General features: G+C 42.3%; 1 pseudogene; it reads left to right on the plus strand.

The window, feature by feature from the left end:
* Positions 1–8,466, plus strand: part of LOC118012636 — a 65,969-nt pseudogene extending 57,503 nt beyond the window's left edge.
* Positions 8,467–10,246: the final 1,780 nt, after the last annotated feature.

The following is a 10,246-nucleotide window of genomic DNA, read 5'->3' on the forward strand; positions in this document are numbered from 1 at the left end:
TCGGGCTCCCTGCTCGGCGGGGAGTCTGCTTCTCCCTCTGACCCTCCTCCCTCTCGTGCTCTCTGTCTCTCATTCTCTCTGTCTCAAATAAATAAATAAAATCTTTAAAAAAAAAAAACAAAACAAAAAAACAAAAAAACCCCCTTGTATATGTCTAGTTGAATTTTCATTTGTTATGAATGAAGTTGCCATTTTTGCCCAGAACCAAAAGTCGATTATGAGTGGGGGTCCCCTACATCTGTGACTATCATCCCTACATTGCACCCATTCACAAGCCTTGGCACTTTCATCTGGCAAATATATACTGACCATCAATTAAGCTTTAAGATTTGAAGGATATAATAGTGAGCAGAATAGACATGTTTCCTGCAATTATAAAGTTTATAGTTTACAAAGAGACATTTAAAAAAAAAATTGCTCAAGCTGGGGTGCCTGGGTGGCTCAATCTGTTAAGCATCCAACTCTTGATTTCAGCTCAGGTCATGATCTCAGGGTTGTGAGATCGAGCCCTGCATGGGGCTCCATGCTGGGTGTGGAGCCTGCTTAGGATTCTCTCCCTCTCTCTCCCTCTGCCCCTCTCCTAGCTTGCACACATTCTCTCTCTCTCTAAAAAATAATAATAAATAGGGGCGCCTGGGTGGCTCAGTTGGTTAAGCGACTGCCTTCAGCTCGGGTCATGATCCTGGAGTCCCTGGATCGAGTCCCGCATCGGGCTCCCTGCTCAGCAAGGAGCCTGCTTCTCCCTCTAACCCTACCCCCTCTCATGTACTCTCTCTCTCTCATTCTTGCTCTCTCAAATAAATAAATAAATCTTTAAAAAAAAAATAAAAAAAAATAATAATAAATAAACAATTTAAAAAAATTGCTCAAGTAATAAATTAATTACAGGTGTAATAAATGCTATGAAGATGGTCACTGTGCTATAATGTGTCTAACAAAGGAGTCTGTTACACATTGCTGCTTCTGACCTCTTTCTCCTGCCCTCTGCCTAGCATGTCCTTCCCTGACTTCTATTGGGCAGCCTCCCACACAAACTCAAATGTCCCTCCTTCTTGATATTTTCCCTCTCACCTCAGTGAGAAGTGGCCTGCCTTCTTTTGGCTTCCAGTGGTAACCGTGGTCACTATTTTATTCATCCCACATTGAACTTTAGGTGCTTATATGAGAGGGTTTTTAAAAATTTCTCTGTGTAACCCAATCCCTGAGGACAAGGACCAGCCTCTTGCATACCTTTAGAAACCTCCTCATACCTAGTGTAATGCCTCTGAAATAGATTCAAAATAAATATTTGCTAAATAAATCATGTTCATATCCAAATTAGACGATTCTGTCTCTTATGTATCAAATGTCCATTTCAGTAATGTTAATATTGTTTATTGTTGAATTAATAATATATGCCCAATATGGAGTATTCAAATAAAGTATGAAAAAATAAAAGGTTACTTCTTATTTCTTTAAAAAAGTAATATTCAATGTATATATAGCACTATAAAATTAAAAATTTTTTTGTGTTTTTTTCATGTTCTGTATTTTAAAAAAATTATTTTTATGTATTTGATAGAGAGAGCAAAAGGAGGGGGAGCAGCAGAGGAAGAGGGAGAAGCAGGCTTCCTGCTGAGCAGGAGCCCAATGCAGGGCTCGATCCTAGGTCCTGGGATCATGACCTGAGCCAAAGGCAGATGCTCACCTGACTGAGCTACCCAGGCATCCCTTGTGGGTCAGGGGCCTGCATGGCTTTCAGACCTTAGTAATTAGAACAAGCTAATTAGGATTATGGAAGAGCTGCACCTTACCCAGGCTCTCTTCCCTAAGTGACCTCTTCTCACAAGGGACATCCTCCCTTTGTCCCAGCTCACTCCTTTCGCTCGTGTGCTACAGGTAATCTGATTGGTTTTGAAGAGAGAAATTTTGATTCATTCTTTCATGTCTCTATGAACCAGATAACCGTGCTAGATGTTGGGGCTATAGCAGTGAGTCAAAAGCAGATTCCATCCCCTCCCCATGATTAGGACAGCTTAGCTTTGTGTTTTGAGAGGTGTGTGGAAATACATAAAAAGCACCCAAATGAGTACCAGCAAAGGCTATCTATACAGAATTTGCTGTGGCTGGGGAGTAAGCCACCATCGCTTGAGTTTCAGCAAAGACTCAAAGGCAAGCAGAGGAGAGGGTCAGTTTTTATAGTGAAGAAAGAGGAGGGCTTCAGGTGTGTTCTAAGTGGAGGTGGGCCCTAAGTAGAGGCTGTTGGCTTGAGGAAGCTAGACTAGATGTGGGCTAACTAGAAACGGGACATCCTATGGGGCTGGTTAAGGGTACCTATTTGACCTTCTCCATGTGGTCCTAAGTTAGAAGCTGGAGGGAAAAAAATAGAGATGTTAGTTACTAATCAAGTCCTGGCTGTTTGGGGATGAGTTTAACAGGGATTATTGTTTGGCTTCCTGGAATACTCACTTCAGATAGTAGTTGACTTCTTGGATCACTTACTGTAAACAGGCTATCTTCTTGGGCTACTTGCTGCAGGTTGCCACAGAGTTTTATTTTTATATATAATCTGGTCATTGTCCGTATACTCATTCTTTCAAGTATATTTGACCAGTTTTTCTGCTCCTCAACACAAAGTAGGCAGTTCTATAAGTGCATTTCTAAGTGACAAATGGGACTTCCAAGCACATTTTTCCCAAAGAGCCAATGACTGAGAGCTGTCTTTTAGTGATCATCAGTGTATGTCAGCTGAGCCTAATGGATATAGCCTCCCATTCAGTCCTCACAGTGACCCTACAAGAAAGATGCTGTTAGTGTTCCCATTTTATAGATGAGAAGACTGAGACACAGAGGAGTTAAGAAACTTGCCCAAAGTCCTCTAAATTGGAAATAGAGGAGCAGGGATTTTTACTAAGTCAGTCTGACTCTAAACATTTTGATTTTAAGTAATGTGTTATTGTCTCTGTATTACTGTTTCCCTAACAACGGTAAATAGCTGTTCCTTTCTTATAAAGTCAGAGTATGGCTATGGCCGCCCACACTATTGCAGGGGTGAGAAACACGGCCGGAATCAGTAGGGACTCTGAAGACCGAATAAATGGATGGCTCCCTCAGGAGTATAAATGTCAAGTACAAGCAGAAAGGGGCTTTGGTGGAGGGCACAGCCATTCTGCAAAACAGATCATATTTAAGGTCAGCTGTTCATGGTCACGGACACCTTGTTTTTTTTGGTTTTTTTTTGTTTTTAAATCCCTGACATTTCTGTGATCTGAATTAGAACATGTGTGTAGCAGTTTTAGGTGCCACAGTAACATGACTTAACCCTTCCATCCCTGCCTTCCCCATGCCCTTGTCCCCAGCGATACAATGGCTCACTGAGGGAGCCCTGTATACTGCTACTTACCACCATTTTATACCTTTTTTGTTCATAATTATTTCTTGGCTTTCCAGGCATGGGAAGGGGTTGCTTGAGTACAAGTCTTTGCACACAGTGGGCGTTCAGTACATGTGGCTGGTGTACCAAGAAGAAAAAAAGAAAAACATTGCCAGAAAGACAACTCCCTGGGGTCCGGGAAACTAAATTATAACAAGTCAATAATTTACCCTTAAAGGGTATTTTTTTATACATTTGTAGCATGGGAAATAGAATAATAAAAAATTCTCTTTAGATATCATGTATATTGTTTCCAAATAATTTGCTCTTTTTTTTTTCTTATAATGAAAATTCTAACACTGTTGAGATGGTATAAATACATTGGTTACATTAGAGTAGTCTCAAAAATGTCCAACAAAGTTTCTCAAGAATTTTATCATTCTCTATTTATCTTAAAGCAGTGCTCGTAAAGAGGTGTAACTGTTATCACGGTGTGACAAAACCCATATAATAGGGTTTTGATGTCCCTGTTACATTACGGTCATAACATTCCTTTTATAAGAAAGGACAGGCAGGTTTACCACTCCAGTATAACCAGGCAAGGCACTTGGAAAGCTTCTGTAAGTCTTATAAGGCGATGGTGTCCTCTTTAGTAAATGACTACTTCTGTGTGCTAAGTAGTATGATCCTAAAGTTCCCATTGGAACCAAATTCTTAGCTCAGTTCTGGAAATACCACTAATCAATTGGGGAAATCCTAATAAGAAATGATTGGATTGACTAGATTTTGGGTGTTTCTCTCAACAACATCTTAATCTACAACTTTGTGGTATGTCAGGACCGGAAGTGAAACCACTCCATAGCGAGAAGGTAATAAGGGTGTTTTTCTCAATACACAAATTGGCCATTTTGACTCATTTTCAGTGGGTGATGGTGTCTCACTTACTTACTTGTTCTTTCACTCATCCCTCCTATCACCAAGAACCAACTTTTTTCTGACAATTTCCCAAGGATCAACTTACAGAGAAGTGCCCATTTGCCATTTAAGACATCACTTCTGGGCTTGGCTAAGGCGATCATCATGAATGCAAGTACCTGAGCTTATTTTTCATGCTGGATGCTGTGCTGGCTGGTCTGCTCCAGGGCGTCCAACTGGGCTCAGGCCACCTGCACACCAGACATCTGATCCTTTCTCATCTGAATGCCAATCCATACAGGTCCAGCTTTTTGGTTCTGTTTCCCAACCCATTCTCAATTCCTGGCTCTTTATCTAAATTTGGCATTTAGACTTTCTCCAACAGGCTTGGCTGTTCCTCTTGCTCACATTGTGCTAGAAAATGTAATAGAAAACCCATCTTTCACTCTGCAACCATAGAAACCAACCCTAATGCTAGCCATTTAATAGCTGTGTCAACAGGAGCAACCCCCAGAATTGTGGGGGGGAGGAGAGTACATACAGCCTGTGGGTCAAATTGAACTGTAAAGGTCAAAGATAGTATTGAATTTCTATGGACAGCTCAGTGTGGAGAATTAAAATAAAATAATAAGGGTTTGATACCTATTTCCTTTAATGTTAAGTTGCAGCTGTGAAATTTTAACACCTGTAACTAGCATTTTAATCAACGTAAGAAATGGGATATAAGCATTTCTAGACTAATGTGAAAATCCTCTAGTTTTAGAAAGGAAACTTATTCTGCTACGAGAAACCTTTATCCAACCCTCTTGGAATTGACATACTACAAAATGTCACCTTATCGCGGCATCTCTATCCAATGACAAGAGAAGTTTTGTGTTGATAAAAGATGGAAGAACCCATTTCTGATTGTTGACTCAGCACTTTGGTAATACAACACCAGTTTAATACACAATTAGCAAAATTAGGCTCCATTCCATCACTTAAACTTCTGCCTATGGAAGATGGCTGCGTCATTAGCCTGACAAATTTGAGCCAAGGGACTCCGGGCTACACTGAACAATGCCAAACCTTCCTGCTCTTCCCCCAACCCGTGCCCTACTTCTTGAGAATTTAATTTTCACCTTAATAGAGGGAGCAAGCATTCAAAAGAATTTTCTCTAGAGTGGGTAATATTCAGAGATTACACTGGCTGTCTGAACCCTGAGAGAGCTGTTCATTTAGAGGGTCAAGGATCTCCAAAGGATTAAATGGAGTAGAGAATATAAAAATGCTTTATAAAGTGTAGATTTTATATAGGCAGAAAGAATGAATGCACATGTTCAATTGGGCATCACCATTATGTAAATCCTGCCGGGGCTCCAAGGTACCGTTCAAGTCTTCCCTCTATGAAGAAGCTTACAGTGGGTCCCAACACTTCTCTCACTTCTGCTGCCCTACAGAGCCATGATTTGATATTTCACATGCATAACCTAGCACATAGCCTGCCTATTTTCTCTCAAACCCCTGCAGGCAAGTACCATGTGTCCCCACAAAATAGGCACTGGATGTTTGTTGACTAAGGGATCATGAAGAGATACATTTGTCAGGACAAGGAATTTCTAGACAGTCACATCTGATGCATTCGCGTTCTTCCAGCCCACCTCACCTCTGCCTTTAGACTTGCTGACACTGACATCCCAGGGTAGTTGTGAGCATCACAATAGTAGATAATGTAATTGGAAATTTCTTATGAAATACAGTGCACTGACTGCAAATAATTAATGTGGCAGGTAATGATGACAAGTCCCAAGCAGAATCTGTGTTTATGTCAAATTTAGATGATACATCAAACATCAGTTAGGTTGAGTAGAATTTCCTCCAGACAAGAGGTGGTAAGGTGGATTTTCTGGGATTCCGAAAATCTGAGTTCAACTTGTCTGTCTATTTGCCATTGGCTTTGTGTCTAGTCTGAGTTTGATGTTTTTTTCTCTTGTGAAATTAGGTGGCTGGATTGATTTCTAAATTCTCCTTCGATTCTATAAGTAAACAAAATGTAAGATTTAGCATCTGATCATTTCATTTTCATAAAATGTGGCTGGGCAAAGAGTAAGAATAGCTTCTAGGAAATCCAGCATCGTGTTTCTTTTCCTCCAGTTCTATTAGGTTGGAAAAGAAAAGCAATTCATTAATATGATCACTTTGATTCCATTCTTGTTCCAGAAGGTTTACATAAACAAACCTCCACAACAAAATAAAAGCATACATGAGATAAAAAGATGCCAATTTCTCAAGTTTAAATACAATCTTTGGTTCTGAAATTCTTGTGATATTGGATTCCATCTATTAACATAGATTATTCCAAAATTATTTTTTAGCAGAGCCCTTGCTGGGTGTGTGCCTCCAGGGAAGAGAGATACTTGGCAATAGAACAAGAATTAACATTTCAGTGCAAGGAATCTTGGTTAAATCTAAGCAGATATTTCATGAGTAAACTCTGCAAAATCTCCTTGGTATAAGAGCTTAGGGGAACGATAACATTTCAGACTGGGATGCTCAGAGAACGCTTTACTGAGGAGTGTGATATGTTAGGATGTATTAAAGAATGTAAAATGTACATTGAGTAGGGGATGCCAAGAATAACAGTGCAAAGGTGAAAACGTACAAAGGACGTTTTTCTGACAGTAAAGCAGCCAGAATGCAGAAGGTCAGATATGGTGGTGGTGGAAGATAAGGCTTGAAAAACAATTTAGCCCTAACTGAGGATGACATTGAATGACACTGAACGGATGAACTTCAAAGAATTTTATCCTTTGGGCAATAAGGAGTACATTCAAACTTTTTAAAATGATAGCAATGGATTGAAGTGTTTTATTTTTTAAAATTTCCATCATTCATCAGAATGAGTTAAAAGAGGAGAAAGTGACAACAAGCACAAAATTTAACATATTATTCCCAAAGTCCAGGTCTGCATTGACAAAATCCTGAACTTGGTGGATGGCGGTAGGAATTGGAAAAAAGGAGGAGAAGCAAAATAATGGGAAGAGAGAATTGTAGGTAGAAGCAACAAGTGAGGGGAGCAAGGCAAAGGCCTGTAAGGTTTTAGGTCTGGGACACTGAGCAAATTAGTGGTACTTTTATAAAGAAGAGGAAGTGCAGGAGAATAAACATATTTTGAGGAGCCTAATGGGGTCTTCAGTATTTTAGACAGTGAATTTGGATAGCAGGAATAGAGCCTAGGTGGAGGTAAGTATGAGTCCAAGTGCCAAGAGGGGGTCTTCTCTGACTGAGAGTAGGTATCACAGTAAGGGCATTCTGGGGGTTGAGAGCAGGAGTGCTAGTCAAACCTGCTTTGCATTCACCAATGTGTGAACCTGGCCCTGAGGCAGGAGGGCTTGGATTTGGGGGTCAGACCCTCCAGGCTTTATCTCCCAGCCCCACCACTTGCTAGCTACTTGACTTTAGGTAAATGACTTTACCCCCTGTGCCAGTTTCCCCTCCTGTAAAAAAGAGACAGTAATAGTGCCCTACCATTAGGATTGAGTAAATAGATCTATATAAGGTGTTTGGGACGCTTGGGAACACCAGCCTTCACAATCCCAACATCCGGGACAAGCCGGGCCTGGAGCGCTTCGTGGCCATGAACCGGGGCATCAACGAGGGTGGGGACCTGCCCCAGGTGCTGCTCAGGAACCTCTATGACAGCATCCGAAATGAGCCCTTCAAGATTCCTGAGGATGATGGGAATGACCTGACCCACACCTTCTTCAACCCGGATCCGGAGGGCTGGCTCCTTAACCTGGGAGGGGCCCGGGTGAAGACGTGGAAGTGGCGCGGGTTTATCCTCACAGACAACTGTCTCTACCATTTTCAGGATCCCACCGACAAGGAACCCCACGGAATTATCCCCCTGGAGAATCTGAGCATCCGAGAAGTGGATGACCCCTGAAAACCGAACTGCTTTGAGCTTTACATCCCCAACAACAAGGGGCAGCTCATCAAAGCCTGTAAAACAGAGGCGGCCGGCCGGGTGGTTGAGGGGAACCACATGTGGTTGAGGGGAACCACATGGTGTACCGGTTCTCGGCCCGACCCAGGAGGAGAAGGAGGAGTGGATCAAGTCCATCCAGGCAGCAGTGAGTGTGGACCCCTTCTATGAGATGCTGGCAGCAAGGAAGAAGCGGATTTCTGTCAAGAAGAAGCAGGAGCAGCCCTGACCCCCCACCCCCCAACCGCATTATTTATTATGGAGCTGCCCTACCCGGGTGGCCGGACCCCTGGGCCCCGGGGCTGCGGATCCTGGTTCTCCAATCCTGGTTCTCTGTTTGGAAAATTCACCACCACTAGCTCCTCTCTCGTTATTTGTAATTAAAAAAAAAATTAAATTAAATTAAATTACCTTTTCTAAGATTTGATTTTTCCTGTGTATAATTAGGATTGTAATAGTATTTATTTATAGACCTACTATGAGAATTAAACACGAAAAAAGTACACAAAACTCTCAGCAAAATGCCTCTTTGGTAGCAAGAGCTCACTTTTGAATAACCACTTAATTCAATTATCCAATAAATATCTATCATGCGCCCCCTGCATGCCAGGCACTCTCCTAGTAACTGGGAGCGTGACAGTGAAGGAAACAAACAGTGAAGGCACTCATCTTACTGGGGAGAGGCCAGCAATCTCATGCCATGTGAAAAAAGGAAAGCAGGTCCAGGGCATTGAGAAGGATGCGCGTGGGCTTAGGCAGAGTGGTAAGGAAATACGTCCCTGGAGAGGTGACATTTGAGCAGAGTTTCAGCTGAATGCAATGAGGGGAAACCCAAGCAGTAAGCCTGCATGGGGTGTGAGCCCGGGTGGGGTGGGTCGGGAGAATAGTTTCCAGACAGAGCCAACCACGCATGGGCTGCCGCCTTGCGTTTGTACGCAGGTGCCTTGTAGTCTGGAGGACCACTGGGCTCGGGGAGGCTGGGACACCGAGGAGGGTGTATAGGGAGGTGAGGTCTGATGAGAGCAGTTCCTGGAAAACAGTGCGGTCCAACAGAAGTAAGATGCCAGCTGTGTATGTAATGCTGTTAACATTTCTAGTAGCTACGTTTCTGAAAGGAAGAGAAAGAGGTGAAATTAACCCAATGTCGCCAACACATTCTGTTAACACGCAATCGCCATAAAAACTATTAACCAGAAATGTATCATCTTTTTTCTTTCTTTCTTCCGTTTTGTGCACTGTATCTTTCAGACCTGGTGGGCACTTTCCACTTAAAACACATCTCAATTCAGACCAGTCACATTTCAAGTGCTCAGTTGCCACATGTGGCCCGTGGCTACAATCCTGGGTGGCACCAGTATAGCGCAGAGAGTGTAATAACTCATGGGAAGGAATCTGGAGTTTATTCTGTGAGGAATAGGAAGTCGTTGGGGGGTTAGAGGGCTGGGGGAAGGTGTGTGTGTGTGTGTGTGTGTGTGTGTGTGTGTGTGTGTGTTGCAGGGTGAGGGATGGGGAATATCATGATTTGATTTCGTCTTTAAATTGTCACTCGATAGGTGGCTCACCAAGTATAAATCTTACTTCTTACACTTGGTTAAACAAAAAATATCTCCTAGACTTACTTCTTTAAAATCACATTAAACCCAGTTCCAAACTCTTTTTGTCAGGTGGACGAGAAATTTATTTCCAAACATTTTTGTGATTCCACTTCCGTTTTTTTTTTTTTTCCTTCTTTCAACATTTTTAACTCATGGATTCAGTGTTTCTGTGGTTGTTGGAGTAGAGCAGGTAGTCAGGGCCAAAGCATGGGAGTCCATTCCAAGCACCAGTTTACTCTGGGTGTTATTGAGATGCCCATTTCCAGAGCCCAGGTATTCCCAGAAGTCTGTGGCTTCCATCCCATCTACGGCACAAGTACGTAGCAGAGTGGGAGGCTGGTATCCTGGTGCCCTGCCTTCCTAGTGCACCTTGCAGGGTCCTGTCACACTTTCCAAGGAGTTCTTTATGTTATGAGCTAC

This window comes from Mirounga leonina, unplaced genomic scaffold (assembly GCF_011800145.1).
Source record: "Mirounga leonina isolate KUSES-001 unplaced genomic scaffold, KU_Mleo_1.0 Mir_151, whole genome shotgun sequence".
NCBI lineage: Eukaryota > Metazoa > Chordata > Mammalia > Carnivora > Phocidae > Mirounga > Mirounga leonina.